This window comes from Ricinus communis, chromosome 2, assembly GCF_019578655.1.
Source record: "Ricinus communis isolate WT05 ecotype wild-type chromosome 2, ASM1957865v1, whole genome shotgun sequence".
Classification (NCBI taxonomy): domain Eukaryota; kingdom Viridiplantae; phylum Streptophyta; class Magnoliopsida; order Malpighiales; family Euphorbiaceae; genus Ricinus; species Ricinus communis.
In genome coordinates, this window is record NC_063257.1 from 15874579 (window position 1) to 15892146 (window position 17568).

General features: G+C 35.7%; 2 non-coding genes across 2 annotated transcripts; one reads left to right on the forward strand and one right to left on the reverse strand.

Moving 5' to 3' along the window:
• Positions 1-4090: 4090 nt before the first annotated feature.
• Positions 4091-4197, forward strand: LOC112534982. The gene has a single exon (XR_003079189.2). It is a non-coding gene; the product is annotated as a small nucleolar RNA R71 (small nucleolar RNA).
• A 12837-nt stretch (positions 4198-17034) lies between these two features.
• On the reverse strand, positions 17035-17140 carry LOC112534977. Its single transcript, XR_003079184.1, has one exon. It is a non-coding gene; the product is annotated as a small nucleolar RNA R71 (small nucleolar RNA).
• Between the last annotated feature and the right edge of the window lie 428 nt (positions 17141-17568).

The window sequence follows — 17568 nt, forward strand, 5'->3', positions numbered from 1 at the left end:
CTCCATCAAACGCTACTGAATCCGAGGAGCATTTGAGCGCCATCACTTTGCGTTCAGGTGAGAATTTTTCTGGTTTATCTATTATGTTTGACGATGATGCTTATGTGCAGGACGACTCTTTGAACATGGAGATAGAACCGGAAAGGAAGAAACAAACATGATCCTCCGAAAGACTATCAACAGGAATGTCGATTGATGATGCTGAGTTGCAGTTAGAGGAATTGTTGGTAGATTTTCCACAAGTCCCCTCGATGATGGAAGATGAGCACGAGTTGTCCAATGAAGAAGTCTTGGAGGAGCTCGAGTTTCTCCTAGCAAGTGAACCAAGCCAGGGACTGAAGAAAACCATCGACACTCCTGAAGAGATTGCCCAACCATCGATCCTTCCAATTGTTGAAACTCCAGCTTTCAAATTGGAAGAGCCCTGAAACATCATGACTACATCCAATTATACGAGGAGCGAGTCTTGCCCATCATATTGGCGGCTTGTTTGATAGTCGGGAAGAGGAAATTGACGATTATCCCTCTAAGCGGATACTTGAAGACATTTGCTTGGAAGAAGGATGGATGGTCGTCGATCATGCCCATTTGCCTTTCACCATGAGTCCAGTAAGAAGACTCATCACATAAAAAGAAGCGCTTTGGGAGGCACCCCAAACTTTATCTTTAATCTTTAATATTTTAACTTTTGTTTTGAAACATTTTATTAGTTTTAATTTTCATATTTTCAGTTTTAATTTTATTTCTTTATTTTATTATTTTGATTCTCTGAGGAGGCACCGAATTTCCACAACATCGGCCTCGATGGATGATCAGGCGATCCCTAGATCTTTTATTTTTTTTCTGCATTTATTTACTTTATTTTTCATACATGTCATGCACTTGGATTGTATTGCCTTTGTTCTCTGAGTTGAGCATTCCATGCGGGGTATCCATAACATTTTACACTGAGGACAGTGTGTTCTTCAAGTGTGGGGTGCTTATGGATAAACCTTAATCTCTCATATGGATTTTTAATATATCTGAAATTGCTATGGCTAGGTGTTGTGTATTTTTAGGGGATGTTAGGACACTGTGTTTTTATGCACTTGAGTATGCTATTTTTGAGCTGATTGATGACTTGATTTATAGAATTGTAGTTACTTTTCTTTGCTGTTCATTGTCCTTAGAAAACAATTTATGGTGTTTTACACATCAACCCCGCCGGGTTAAACCGGTGTTATTTAATTTTTTTTTCGAATTGTCAAATTTTAACTTAGAACGTTGATAATATCATATGCATGTGTTTCTTAAGTAATGATTCAATTAATGATGTTGCGAACCAACTGCACCTAATACCACACCTGAAAGTGAGATTTTGAGCCAGTTGAGCATTCATTATACTTACGCTTTTTATATTTCTTGTTTGAGTGTGCATTGTACTTAACTTTGCTTCTAGAACTTTCTTTGTAATGCGTGTCGAAGTTACATGAATATTGTGAATACCATGAGATGATTTGGGCGATTTAGGATTCCCCACATTTGACCAAAAGCCTACCACCTTATGTTTCCATTAGTTAGCCAATTTTTGAGCCTTAACCTTTTCTTCATAATCTACACCTATACACTTCAATTATACCATTCTTTACATTTATCTTTCCTTTACCCTTATGCTGGAATTTCTTTCTGTGATATGTTCGACTTTATGTGGGATTAAAATGCTAGTTGCTATTTTGGTAAATTCACTAAATCTTTTTGATATTTTAAATGCTCCCCTTGATCCAATTTGTATTTGTTATTCTTTATGTTTATTCGAGTTGTATGCGGCGGTCGCTAATAAGCTGCTAGTTCATTTCTTTAAAAAAAAAAAAAAAAAAAAAAAAGAAGAAGAAGAAGAAAAAAATATAATAAACAAATCTCTTTAATTATTTATCTTTTTATTGGATTTAGAGCATTTGTTATTCTATGAAGTAGGGATTTTAGTGAATGATTCTTTTTGTGATCTTAGGCATTTAATCCTTTGAGCATATAATATTGTTTATCGCACGAATTCCAGCATTTTCATACTTCTGTCCAAATCTCCGTACCTTTACCCTAGCCCCATTACAACCTTGGTAAAGACCCTTTGATTTTGGTATTTACTTATTCACGATGCTTGAAGATATGATTTATAAGCAAGCTTATGGTGAGCGGGTCTTGTGCATTTGCTTTGAGGGATTTGTTATTCACTTAATATACACTTTGAGCGACTTGAGTGATCCCTGTGAGGCATTGGTTCATGATGTTTGTGTTGAGTTGTCATTTAAGTTACTCATGCATTAATATTATTTCCATTCTTTGTTAATGATTTGTAATTTGATTTATGATTGAGTATCCTTTGAGATGTGTTGAATACTCTCTATTGTGGACTAGGGGCATAAACTGAAAGGAATTGCTAACTGTAGTTTTATGAGGTGAGTTGTTAATTGCTTGAGGACAAGCAATAGCTTAAGTGTGGGGTAATTTGATAAGCATAGTTTTACACATATTTGCTTGCATATTATTGCGTATGTTCTTAGCAATTATTGTGCTTTTATTCCCAGATCACCCGTGTTTTGTGTTCTTTTGCATTTCAGGAACATTTATAGGACCATCATCGTTGTTTAAGCAATTATAGATTAATACGTGCGGAAACGGACGAGAATTCATCAAGATCGGACAAGAGCCCGCAATGCATACATTGAGCACGGCCTGGACTCTGGCCGTGCTCAACCATTAGCTTTGATTCTTGAAATTGGCACTTTGGGCACGGTTTCCGTAGCCACCACGGCCTTCAGCACGGCCCGTGGTGGCCAACACGGGGAGCAACACGGCCCGTGGTGGCCAACACGGGGAGGAACACGGCCGTGGTAAAACCCTACTTGGTGAGATCCACGGTTTCGACGCCCGGACTTGGTAGTCTTGACTGACCTTGAACACGGCCGTGCTGAGTTAAATATATAAGAAAAATGAATTTTCCTTAGAAAGGAAGAGGAAAAAAGAAGTGACATTGAGCCCTAGTGGCTGGTTCGATTTTTGCACAATACTGAGTGCGAGAGAGAGTTGCAGTGAGTAAGAATCCCGGAATCGTAAGATTCCGAGTGCAAAAATGATAGTGGAGCAATTCAAGAGGCGTTTGGGAGATTAATCAAAGTGTAGATCCAGATTTGGAGCTGTTCATCCAATTCGAGAGAAAAGGGTGTACATGTTTTATTTTCATTATTCTTTCATTGTAATTGATTTCCTAGATTGTTTTAAACATGAACATGTTTAGCTAGACTGATTTAATCCATTGGGATTTCTTTACTATGTTGGCTTGATATTATATTGTTGGATTGTTTGAGTTGGTTTTGTATTCTTCTTGTTTTCAGTATTAATAAAATAATGCATTATTCATGAGACGTTGTGAATTGTGATGTTTAGATTGCTTTATGAGATTGAGAAATCCGTTTGGCAATTGGAACTTTGAATAACAAGAACTGGTTAATAATCACTTAGAAATAAGGATAATTAATTAGCCGGATGAAGAATTAACAAAGCTTAATAGAGGCGGATTAAAGCCTAATGCTAATTTAAGAATCAATCGTTAGGAAGAGATTCCAACTTTAGGTTATTAGGTTTAGGAATTCGGTTATCTCGAGAGAGAAACCGAATTCGGTTAAGAATTCATCCACGGGTAGCATAATTAGACTCACTGATCCTTTATCTTTTGTTCGGATGCCAACTAGTTTAGATTCCCTTTGGGTTTGTCTTCTTGTCTTGATTATTTCACTTATCAATTACTCCTGCATCTCCCTTAGAACTTAGCTCATAGTTAATAGTTAGTTTAGAATTTATTCATCATCCATTTTAGGTTAATATAACAAAGAACAAAGAAGTAACTCTGGGCTTTCGCTTTCCCGAGGAATACGACCTTGATACTCGCCATTAGTGCTAGACTGCATCGATAGGTACACTGCCTTAGATTGTAGCTAACACGAGTAGCACACATCAAGTTTTTGGCGCCGATGCCCCTCCTACTGCTGTATCAACCATTTGTCTATTAGCAAGGTTCAAACCATTGTAAGATGTCTGAACCTGTATCCAGACTGGTAGATCGTGGTATGGACAACATCTCAACAAGTCCTTATACCTTTCCCAGGCATCATACAAGCTCTCATCTTCCATCTGCACAAAAGAAGAAATGTCATTCCTTAATTTAGCAATCTTAGCTGGAGGAAAGTACTTGTAGAGAAATTTCTCAGCCAATGTCATAATAGTGTTGGCTGGGAGCGACTGGAACCATCTTTTCGCTCGGTCCCTCAGAGAAAAAGGAAACAGCCTCAACCGAATGGCATCATCAATTGTTCCATTTATCTTGAAGGTGTCGCAAATCTCCAAGAAGTTGGCAATATAAGCGTTTGGGTCCTCGCTCGACAGTCCCCCAAATTGTACACTATTTTGCACCATTTGTATCACATTTGGCTTTATTTTGAAATTGTTGGCTACCATAGGTGGTCACAATATACTTGTCTATGTCCCCTCAAGAGAAGGTCTAGCAAACTCGCATATAGTCCTGGCTTCATGTGCAACCCGATTGTTGTCTCCCATCCCTACTAGTCTATTCAGAGGGGCTTCAAACTCTATCTGCGCCTCCTCTTCTTCTTGCATATGCTTCCTCAACAAATGGAAGGATCACTCTAGTTTAGCAAGAGGATCTACAGTAGTAGGATTAGAGCTCCTGGTCATAAACTACCTGAAATGGAAAAGCAGCAACCAAAGAACATAAGAATAAATACAATAATAAAGAATAAATAAAAAAATGAAAAGACAAAGAAAAATAAAAATGGCTAGATTAACAAAAACACAAATTCACTCTAGTTCACATAAAAGTTCCCCGGTAACAGCGCCAAAAACTTGATAGACTATTTGTGTAGCTAAAACCTAAGGCAGTGAACCTATCGATGCAGACTAGCATAAATGGTGAGTATCAAGGTCGTATTCTCGGGAAAGGGTGATCCTAGAACTACTGTAGCGTCTTATGTTATCATCCTTAACAAAATCGATGAAGTTACTATGCTATGATTAAATATAAACAAGCGGTTAACTAAGTGTCAAATAATATGAAAGGATTTAGGAAAACAATTGAAGGAAAAAGCAAACCCAAAAGGGACCTAAGCTAGTCGAATTTTAGTGAAGATAGAGATTATATTGATTACCAATTGTAATTACCCGTGGATGAATTCTTAACTAAATTTGGTTTCCCTCTCGAGATAACCAAACTCCTAAACCTAATAACCTAAAGTTGGAATCTCTTCCTAAAGATCGATTATTAAATTAGCATTAAGCTTTAACCCGCCTCTATTAAGCTTTGTTAATTCTTAATCCGGCTAGTCAATTACCCTTATCTCTAAGTGATCATTAACTAGTTCTTGCTATTCAAATTTCCAATTACTAAATGAATTTCTCAATTACATAAAGCAATCTAAATACCACAACTCACAATGTCTCATTAATAATGAAAGCAAGAAAAGACAAGCACTAATAATCAAAATCTCATAAGCATTAGAATCAATCCAACAACATAGGAACCCCAATGGGTTTAACAAATTTAGTTACTCATACTAATAAGCAACACAAAGTAAAGAACAAATTCAGAAAAGTAAATTGAAGGCATGTACACCCTTTTTCTTCAAGTTGGATGAAAAACCCTAAATTCCCAATTCAGAATGATGAACCTTAATTTGCTTCTTGAATGCCCAAATCTCCTCTTGATCTTCAATTTGATGTTAAACCCAATGTAATCCTTCCTTCAATAGATGAAATGGTCTTCTAAGGTCGAGTATTGAACTCTGTAAAAAGATGGCTTATGCTTGTATATGTGAAATCAAGTCAGAAAATCGAACCCTCATTCAATAAATCGTATTTGCCCATATAAATCTCTTAGCACAGGCCGAGTCCAGGCCGTGCTGGACCTCCGCATCCTGTAACTCACGACTTCTTCCTGGCCGTGCCCTCGCCGGTGCTGAGCCACATGGGCTGTGTGGAGGCCGTGGTGGCTTCGAAAACCATGCCGAAATGGCACTCTTGAAGGTCAACTATTTGATGGTTCAACACGGCCAGAGTCCAGGCTGTGCTCAACCTTGGAATGCTAGTCCCCACTCAATTTTGATGGATTCTGGTCCGTAATTGCGCGTATTTCCCTTGATTACTGATAATGTCCCTCATAATGACCTGAAATGTAAAAGGAACCAAAACACAATGATTCTGGCATAAAACAAGATAACTATGCACTTGGCCCTATAAACATGTATAAAATGATGCACATCAACTCACAAAATATATTAATAATTAATCTTTTGTCCCTACAATCTATCATAAGATTGATAAAGAAGATCTCGACGTGCTCTAGTAAACTCCTCTTGGCAAAACATCTCTCACACACAATCTCACGTGTTTAACACTCAAAGTAAAGAGATTTACACTCGTGTTTCACTCAATTAGGTTTTTACCCTCTAATGAGCTCACCACTTGCCTTTTACCACTCAATCTCTACTCTTTGTCACTTATAAAGGCTAAACTAATCAAATACCAAACAACCAAAGTTGTAATGACTTAATAAGCAATGGACCAGATTTAGAACACACAAGAACACAAACTAAGAAAATAAAACTAGGCTTAATGACCAAGATTAAGTCTAAACATAATAATACACACAAGAATAAGATCAACTAATGAAGAACTAAGTGAACGACGAATTAAACGAAAAGGACTGATTTGATTTCTGTAGAATAAATAACTTATTTAACACTTAAGAAATAAAGGAGAAAAAACAAATTGGACTCTGAAAATAGTAAAGAATACAAACTGAACAAGAAAAATACTCTACACAAGAAAACAAATTACAAAGAAGAAGAAAATAATCGATTAAGATATTTTTTTTGTTTTTTTTTACATTAAAGAAAACAAATCAACTAAAATAATCAAAGTTACGCACTTGATTAATGAGCCAAAGCTCTAAACGGTCGTGGCTAAGTTGTGCCAAACCCGTATTCAATGTTGATGTCTTCACCAAGGATCATTACCTTATCCAGCAAAAAAGCTCTAACTCCCAACAAGATCATCAAATAATTTGTACTTAAGAACCTTAATTATAAGGAATTAAAGGTTGTTTAACATAAACATAAATTTAGGTTAAACTAAGTTTGTAAAATACCAAGCCTTCACTTAATAAATTCACCAAGTTCATAAAAAATAAAATAAGAGAATTAACTCTAAAATTATCAATATTCAACAACCATTAGATAGAAATTCGTACTAGCTTATATAACCTTAGAAAAACCTAATTCTATAATGATAAGGAAGCAAATAATAATAAGACTAGGAATAGAACTCCTAAACCAAAAAGATAACTTAAAACAAGACTTCTAACTATTGAAAGACTTCTTTAAATGAACAAATGCTCCTAAAATTCATCCAACCCTAGCCCATATAATAAATATGACAGTTCGGCTTAAGTGACATGTAAAAAGCGGCCCATGCTTGAGTATTAGACTCCAAATAGCTTGACTTGTTTATTTTAGGCCTATTTTGACTTGTTCGTGCTTTCATAAATTGAATTAAGTTGATAAGAGTATCTTGAGGCCCATTATTTTGATTAAGCCCAATCTCACTTAGACTTTGAATCCGACTAGGACTCTTAGTTGGATTAGGATATCTAGTGGAAATAGGATTACTTTCATCGCTTGAACTCCTAATGTCATTAGGACTCCTTGCTGGATTAAGATTCCTAGTAAAATTAGGATTCCTTATTAAAGTAGGATTCCTTGAGCAAGTAGGATTTCCATCATTAGGATTCTTTGTGCTACATGGGTTCTCATCACTATTTGTATTGCTTGCTCAAGATTCAATAATAGTGAATTAGTCTATATAACACTAAAACACATTTTATTATGTGTTATCAGGTATAATTTAGTTTATTCTTAAGTTTTGACCAAGTTTTCCTTTTGTAACTTATGTGAAGTGTGAGAGTTTTATTTAGGAGTTATAAATGTGGGAGTTAAGTCTCTAACAGCTATATTTTTAATTGTGTATTAGTGGGGAGTTATGTGAGGTGTTTAGACATGTCTAGGAATTCTTTAAGTCTAGCTTGAGCTATAAATGCCAAGTTAAGCTCCATTCTGTAGAAAATCTTTTGATGATTAATATAATATATTACGCTTGTGAATTTTTTTCTTAAGTTCTAGTATGAACTTTGAACTTTTCAAACTTCTTTTACTTTATGGCGTTCTCTAACTAAAAATCTTATTTTTGATTCTTTACTCATCAAATCTTTTTGGTTTGTGGTGTTAGGATTGGATTCAAGTGCTAATTTCATTATTAATCAATAATTAAATTAATTTCATGAACTTCTTTTAAGGGATCCTTAGGATTTTGGAATCATCTTGATTGAAGGGTATTTTCTTGCATTCCATATGTATTATAACCTGTTAATTATTGGGGTGTATGGTTGCTAAAGAGGTGATTTCTTATCATTAATGATGGGAGTCCATCTAGCACAAGGAAGTCTACTCTAACAAGGAATCAGATTGATGCGAAAAGGGTTGGTTCAACTAATAATCCCTTTGATATTCAAGGTCCAATAACTAAGAATGAAGCATGGGCATTCTTAAAGCCGTGTCACCTACTACTCTTCAAATCAGAAGGAAGCATGGGATGTAACATGGCCGTGTTTAAAGCCGTGTCACCTACTGTTCTTTAAATCAGAAGGAAGCGTGGCATGCAACATCGCCGTGGTTAAAGCCGTGTCACCTACTAGTCTTCAAATTAGAAGGAAGCGTTGGATGCAACATGGCCGTGCTTAAAGCCGTGTCTCCTACTGGTCTTAAAATTAGAATACAGTGTAGGATGCAACATGGTCGTGCTGAAAGCCATGTCCCTATTTGATACAAACCTAACCTATATCAAAGGATTACAAATGTATGTCAATGTTTGATTTCATTGCCTAAGATCTATCTAGAACTAGATCAATGGAAACCTTAGACCCTTCAAGTATATTAAACTATCAAACTTAAGGTATTAAAGGTAGAAGATGCCATAATTTAGTATTGATTCTAAATTAATAGGTCGGATTTGAATGCCACAAACAATGAATTACTTGATAAGTTCAAATTAGCTCTAAACCAGAACTAAGAATAGAGTATAAACTCATAAAATATATTAATCATTAATCTTTCGTCCCCACAATCTATCGTAAGATTGATAAAGAAGATCTCGACGTGCTCTAGTAAACTCCTCTTGGCAAAACATCTCTCACACACAATCTCACGTGTTTAACACTCAAAGTAAAGAGATTTACACTCGTGTTTCACTCAATTAGGTTTTTACCCTCTAATGAGCTTACCACTTACCTTTTACCACTCCATCTCTACTCTTTGGCACTTATAAAGGCTAAACTAATCAAATACCAAACAACTAAAGTTGTAACGACTCAATAAGCAACGAACCAGATTTAGAATACATAAGAAGACAAACTAAGAAAATGAAACTAAACTTAATGGCCAAGATTAAGTCTAAACATAATAAAACATACAAGAATAAGATGAACTAATGGAGAACTAAGTTTGGTGAATGAATTAAAGGAAAAGGACTAATTTGATTTGTAGAATAAAGACGTATTTAACACTTAAGAGACAAAGGAGAAAAAATGAATTGGACTTTGAAAATAGTAAGGAATACGAACTGAACAAGAAAAATACTCTGGATAAGAAATCAAATCACAAAGAAGAAGAAAATAACCGATTAAGATATTTTTCTGGTTTTTTGACACTAAAGAAAATGAATCAACTAAAACAATAAAAGATACGTACTTGCTTAATGAGCCAAAGCTCTTATACCAAATGACACGAACATGGCTAACTTGTGCCAAACCCGTATTTAGTGTTGATGTCTTCACCAAGGATCTTTCACCTAATCAAGCTAAGAAACTATAACTCCGAAAAAGATCCTTAAATAACTTATACTTAAGAACCTTAATTATAAAGAATTAAAGGTTGTTTAACATAAACAAAAGTTTAGATTAAACTAAGTTTGTAAAATACCAAGCCTTCACTTGATAAATTCAACAAGTTCATAAAGAACAAAAGAAAAGAATTAACTCCAAAATAATCAATATTTAACAACCTTTACATAGAAATTCATACTAGCTTTTATAGCCTTAGAAAAACCTAATTCTATAATGATAAGGAAGCAAATAACAATAAGACTAGGAATAGAACTCCTAAACTAAAAACATAACTTAAAACAAGACTCCTAACTATTGAAAGACTTCTTTAAAAGAACAAATACTCCTAAAATTCGTCCAAGCCTAGGCCATATAATAAACATGATATTTGGGCTTAAGTGACATGTAATAAGTGGCCCATGCTTGAGTATTAGACTCCAAATAGCTTGACTTGTTTATTTTGGGCCTATTTTGACTTGTTCATGCTTTCATATATTGAATTAAGTTGATAAGAGTATCTTGAGGCTCGTTGTTTTGATTAAGTCCAATCTCAGTTGGACTTTGAATCTGACTAGGACTCCTATTTGGATTAGGATTCCTAGTGGAAACATGATTCCTTTCATCGCTTGAACTTCGAATGTCATTAGGACTCATTGCTGGATTAGGATTCCTAGTAGAATTAGGATTCCTTATTGAAGTAGGATTCATTGAGCAAGTAGAATTTTCATCATTAGGATTCCTTATACTACATGGGTTCTCATCACTATTTGTGTTGCTTGCTCAAGATTCAATAATAGTGGATTAGTCTATATAAGACTAAACCATATTTTGTTATATGTTATTAGGTATAATTTGGTTTATTCTTAAGTGTTAACCAAGTTTTCCTTGTAACTTATGTTTAAGTGTGAGAGTTTTATTTAGGAATTACAAATATGGGAGTTAAGTTTCCAAGAACTATATTTTTAATTGTGTATTATTAATAGGGAATTAGGTGAGGTGTTTAGACATGTCTAGGAATTCTTTAGGTTTAGCTTTGGCTATAAATCCCAAGCTAAGCTCCATTTGTAGCAAAACCTTTGATGATTGATATAATATATTACACTTGTGGGTTCTTTTGCTTAAGTTCTTGTATGAACTTTGAACTTATCAAACTTCTTTTAGTTTATGGCGTTCTCTAACTAAAAATCTTATTTTTGATTCTGTATTCATCAAATCTTTTTGGTTTTTGGCGTTGGGATTGGATTCAAGTGCTAATTTCATTGTTAATGAATAATTGAATTAATTTCATGAACTTCTTTTGAGGGATCCTTGGGGTTTTGGAATCATCTTGATTGGAGGGTATTTTCTTTCATTCCATATGTAACATAACTTATTAATTGTTGGGGTGTATGATTGCTAAGGAGGTGATTTCCTATCATTAATGATCGGAGTCCATCTAGCACAAGGAAGTCTACTCCACCAAGGAATCAGATTACTGCGACAAAGGTTGGTTTAACTAATAATCCCTTTCATATTCAAGGTCCAACAACCAAGAATGAAGCATGGAATGAAGCATGGAATGAAGCATGGCCCTGCTTAAAGCCGTGTCACCTACTGGTCTTCAAATCAGATAGAAGCATGAGATGCGACATGGCCGTGTTTAAAGCTGTGCCACTTGCTAGTCTTTAAATTAGAAGGAAGTATGGCATGCAATATGGCCATGCTTAAAGCTGTGTCACCAACTAGTCTTCAAATTAGAAGGAAGTGTGGGATGCAACATGGCCATGGTTAAAGCCATGTCTCCTACTGGTCTTCAAATTAGAAGGAAGCATGGGATGCAACATGGTTCGTGCTTAAAGCTATGTCCCTATTTGATACGAAACTAACCTATATCAAAGAATTAAACCCGTATGCAAGTTTGATTTCATTGCCCTAGATCTATCTAGAACTAGATCAATGGAAACCTTAGACCCTTCAACTGTATTAAAATATCAAACCTAAGGTATTAAAGGGAGGAGATGCCACAATTTAGTATGGATTCTAAATTGATAAGTTGGATTTGAAAGCCACAAATAATGAATTGCTTGATAAGTTCGAATTAGCTCTAAACAAGAACTAAGAATAGAGTATAAACTCACAAAATATATTAATCATTAATCTTTCATCCCCATAATCTATCATAAGATTGATAAAGAAGATCTTAACGTGCACTAGGAAACTCCTCTTGGCAAAACATCTCTCACACCCAATCTCATGTGTTTAACACTCAAAGTAAAGACATTTACACTTATGTTTCACTCAATTAGTCTTTTACCCTCTAATGAGCTCACCACTTGCCTTTTATGATGTGAACCTTGGCAACTTGTGGCAAGACCCAACATGCAGAATTGGAATAAGATTCCCAAGAAAGCAAAACTTGAACTTTGATGACCTTGACCCAAAGATAACTTGGATCTTGAACCTTGGTATAAGAAAGATTGTTGACGCCACACTCAAGAAAGGTAGAAGATGAGTGATAAGTTAATGTTAAATGCCATAAGAACAAGTTCTTGATAAGTTCAAAGTTCTTCCAAAGAACTAAGCAAGAATAATTCTCACAAATATGTTTAACTCAAAATATTCATTCACTGGTGCCATTCGACTACATATGATTTAAATAGACAAAGACATTACCCTAATTTCCTGTTTTCATAAAGGAGATAAACTGAATAGGAATTAACTAAATTATATGCTAAATAGAAGTTTTCCTAAATAAAAAAAATAAGGAACTATGCTTAATTAAGAAATAATGAAAAAAACCTATTCTACAAGGAAATAATAAAAGACTTGCAAAATAACAAAAGAAGAAGCCTAATTGATTTAGTCAATCATAATCAATAAAGATATGACTAAATTAATCAAGATTTATTCTTAAATAACAAGATATATGGTTGCCTCATTGTTTCCTCTTTGAATTTAGCACACTCTTATGTCAAGCAACACATATTAGGCATCTTCTTTTGGTTTCCTTTTCAAGAAAATTCGTTAGGCCTATTCCATTCCAAGCTAAAAGTATGTCATGGCTTGAATAAGACCAAATACAAGCCCAAATGATCATGCACGGTTTGGCCAGCCTCAGGCTTGATATTTTCTTGCATTTATCTTTCATGTCACGCCCCAAATCCACTAATCTTGTACATCCATATTTTCTTTCATAATTGGATCTTCTACTAAGGCATTTGACATTGGCATTGCATTAATTTGCCTAAATTAGGCAAATTTATTTCTTTCAGATAATCTTGCCATACACGAAATCTCATGCAATTCAAAAGCTTTAATTATTCTGATTGGATCCGCATTAGGACATCGAGATCATGTAATTCTCATGCAATTCAAAAGAAGATCTCGACATCCTGATGCATATCGAATCAGAAAAACACTAGGTCTAGAGAATCGGTATCGCCAACGATGTCGGATTTCCAATCCGAAGATACCTATAGGAATCTTGAGCTGTGGGGAGTTTAAAAATGTAGATGTCTTCGCCTGAAACTCATAGAAGCCACTAGATCGAGGCTGAAAATTTTCAGCTCCGACAAGGCTTTAAGGAGTTGGAAAAAAGCTGGTCAACGGCGAGGAGGGCTGACCTTGGGTTATTGATATCCTTGATATTACACATGTTTGCATGCTTTATTTTGAGTTATTTTTAGAGCAAATTATGTCTTTTAGTTTCCTTTGTGTCTCAGGTATTTTTCTAAATACATCATCAAAGTTAGAGAGAAATCGGACCAAAATCGGGAAGAAACCGTCGAATCGGGCGCATTAGACTGTTCAACACGCCCGTGTTGAGGAGCACGGTCAGGATCAAAGGGCATGTTAAAATGCCTTACCTATGGCAAGAAGAAGTGATTTTGAACATGGTTTCCATGAGCGACATGGCCTAGGAGCATGTCCGTGCTGAGGAGCACGACCTAGATCCAAGTCGTGCTAAAGAAGGCTAGATGTACACTTTTAGATCGACATGGCATAGATCCAGGCCGTGCTAGTCAGCAGGGCCAAATTCAGGCCGTGTTGGATCTCCAAACCTAATTGAAAAGAAAAGAAAAAGAAAGTAAAAAGGAGCTGAGAGAAAAAGGTGAAGAGAGAATTTTGGGGTATTCAAGACAGACCTTGAGAGCAACCTTCCAAACGATCAAGAAGAGGAAAACGAAGATGAATTCCACTTCAACATCATCCAGATAATTGTTCTTGAGGATTGGTTTGAAGATTCAAAGGAAAGAAGAAGGAGACCTTGAGCTATAAAGATCATATCTAGAGTTATTCAAGAGGGGATAACATTTCACCATTTGAGAAAAGGGTGTTCATATTCTTTTTGATTCTTGTTAATTTTGTATTTGATATTTGTAGTAGTTTAATTATGAACATGTGTAACTAATTTTGTTAAACCCATTTGGGGGTGATCTTTAGCTATGCTAGGCTTGTTTTGTGCTTAACTAATTGGATTGTTGAATTAAGATTGTAGTTTTCATTCAAGTATAATAAAATCTATTGTTTCTTCTTCATTGTTGAATCAATTTGAGGACTCATTTGTAATTGAGAAATTCAATTGAGTTTGGACAACTACTTGTGTGATTGATTTGCATTTAGAGAATAATGTAATAACTTACTGGAATAAGAACTAGACATTCTTATTAAAGGTAATTTAAAGATTAATGTTATTCTAAAATCAATTGTTAGGAAGAGATTCCAACTTTAGATCTTTAGGGTTAGGAATTCATTAACTCGAGAGAGAGGCCAATTCATTTAAGAGATTGTGCACAGATCGAAATTCTTAATCAATCAATTCATAATTTATTTTTTTTAAGCCGGCTAGCTAAAAGGATCCCCAATTGGGTTAACTCATCTCATTGTCTTTTCCAAACTTTCATAATCTTTGTTAAAATTTAGTTTTCATTTGCATTCTTATTTATTTTTAGTTAATGATCTTCACCACCTTTTGATCGGTTAGATAATAGGAATAGCATAGTAGCAGTAGTTTCTCGGTTCCCGTGCAATATGGCATTGATACTTGCCATAGCTAGATTACACTCGATAGGTGCACTTGCCTGTAGATCGCTAGTCATGTTTAGTGAGCCATCAGTTATCGACAGTGGGGAGCATGATTTCATCGCCGGATTAGCGAGGAGAAGGTGGTAGGTGGCTGTTTCGGCGATGAAAGTAAGGGAGGAAGCTTCCTCCTTGCGAACAGCTCTTCCTCGACGGTTGGAGGCAGTGTGGATGGTGGCGACGGGCTAGCAACGTCGAGAGAAGCTCATGGCAGGAGAGGGACGGAAGGCCGGCAAGAGGAGCGACTAGAAATGGAAGTTGCAGGGGGAGAATAAGGTGGCATCAGGGAGAGAAAGGAGAAGAGGATGGGGGTTTTGTAATTTTTCTTTTATGAAAAGATGAAAAAAATGCACATAAGTCCCCTCCATACTAAAGTAGCTACAGTAACACCCCCACTAAAGAAATTAACCATATATCTACATATATTTATACACTTAGGGTTGTAATAATAATTCAAGCTTAGCTAAAGCTCAATAAAATCATGAATGCCATTACTAACAAGGTTTAGGTCCACTTAAAATAAAATAAAATAATAAAAGTAAAAATATAATAAACAAGTAAAATAAACATTCATATTAAAGCCTAATAAAATAAAATAAAATTTGGCTTTCTAAAATTTGATTGAACCCATTGGGGTTCCTTGCTATGTTGGCTATGTACTTAATTATTAAGATTGTTTGAGTTTCCTTTCTTGTATTCTTTTTGTAATTAATAATATAAATCCAGTTTTCATTACGTTGATTATATTGATTACTATTCATCGAATTCTTTTAGCAATTGAGAAATTATAATTGAGTTTGGAAATTTAACTGCAAGAACAGGTTAATTTTCACTTAGAGGTAAGGTTAATTAATTTACCAGATTAAGAATTAACAAAGCTTAATAGAGGTGGATTAAAGTTTAAGACTAACCTAATAATCAATTGTTAGGAAGAGATTCCAACTTTAGGTTCTTAGGTTTAGGAATTCGGTTGTCTCGAGAGGAAAACCAAATTCAGTTTAGAATCCATCCACGGGTAGCATAATCGAACTCAAAAATCTGTTATCCTTTGTTTGATTGCCAACTAGTCTAGGTCCTCTTTGGGTTTGCTTTCTTGTCTTAATTATTCTCTTTACTCATTCATTCTCGCATTACACTTAGAATTTAGTTTTTAGTCATTAGTAAATTTAGAAACCTATAACAAGGAACGAAGTAGTAACTCTAGGATTTCACTTTCTCGAGGGATACGATATTTTTAATACTTGTCATTGTGCTAGGCTGCATCGATAGGTTCACTACCTTAGTTGTAGTTGCATAAGAATCACATCAATTTTTTGGCGCCATTGCCGGGGACCTTGTTTGAAAACTAGAGTGAAATTTGCTATTTGTTACTTTAGCCATTTTTCTTTTTTGTTTTGGTCATTACCATTTATTTAGTTATTCATTCATTTATTTTTAGGTTGTTCCTGCCTTGTTCATTTCCGGTAGTTTATGATAAGGAACCAGTAGACCCTTTGCCCGAGCCAAATTGTTCCTTCAGGCAGCTGAGGAAGCCATTAGACATGGAGGAGAAGGAGGAGCATATAGAGATTCTTGTCCATACACTAGTGAATATGGGAGACGGCAACAACACATCGCTAAAGCCAACAGGACGATGTACGAGTTTGCTAGACCTTTCCTGGAGAGGACGCACACCAGTATATTGAGGCCACTTATTGCAGCGAATAATTTTAAAATTAAGCCAAATGTCATTCAGATGGTGTAGTAGAGTGTACAGTTTGGGGGCTTGCCCAATGAAGATCCTAATGCCCACATCGTGAATTTCTTAGAGATTTATGATACCTTCAAGATCAATGGGACTACCAATGATGCCATTCGGCTTAGGCTGTTCTTATTTTCCTTGAGGGATAGAGCAAAGAGACGGCTGCAGTCCCTACCAGCTAACACCATCATCATATGGAGTTCTTTGGCTGAAAAATTTCTTTATAAGTCCTTTCCTCCTGCTAAGACTGCAAAGATGCATAATGATATTTCTTCCTTTGTGCAGTTTAATGATGAGAGCATGTATGATGCATAGGAGAGGTACAAGGACTTACTGAGATGTTGCCCACACCATGGTTTGCCATTATGGATGCAGGTGCAGACCTTTTACAGTGGCTTGAACTCAGCCACGAGGCAGATGGTATATGCAGCTGCAGGTGGGGCCATTAATACTAAGATGCCAGAGCAAGCCCATAACTTAATTGAGGAGATGGCCATTAACACATATTAGTGGCAGTCTTCTAGGAGTAGGCTAGGACGGCAAGGAGTGGTGAACCAGGTAGATTCTACATCAGCCTTGGCAGCTGAGGTATGGCTTTTGGCCAAGAAAATTGACCAGCTCCAGATGCCAGTCCATGCAGCACAGTTTGGCTGTGAATTTTATGGTGGCCCGCACTACAGTGCAAATTGTAATACGGGAGGTATGTTTGCTTCTTCTTCATCTTCTTCTGCTGACCATGAACATATTGATTATATAGGAAATGCACCCAAGCAGTAGAGAAACTCCT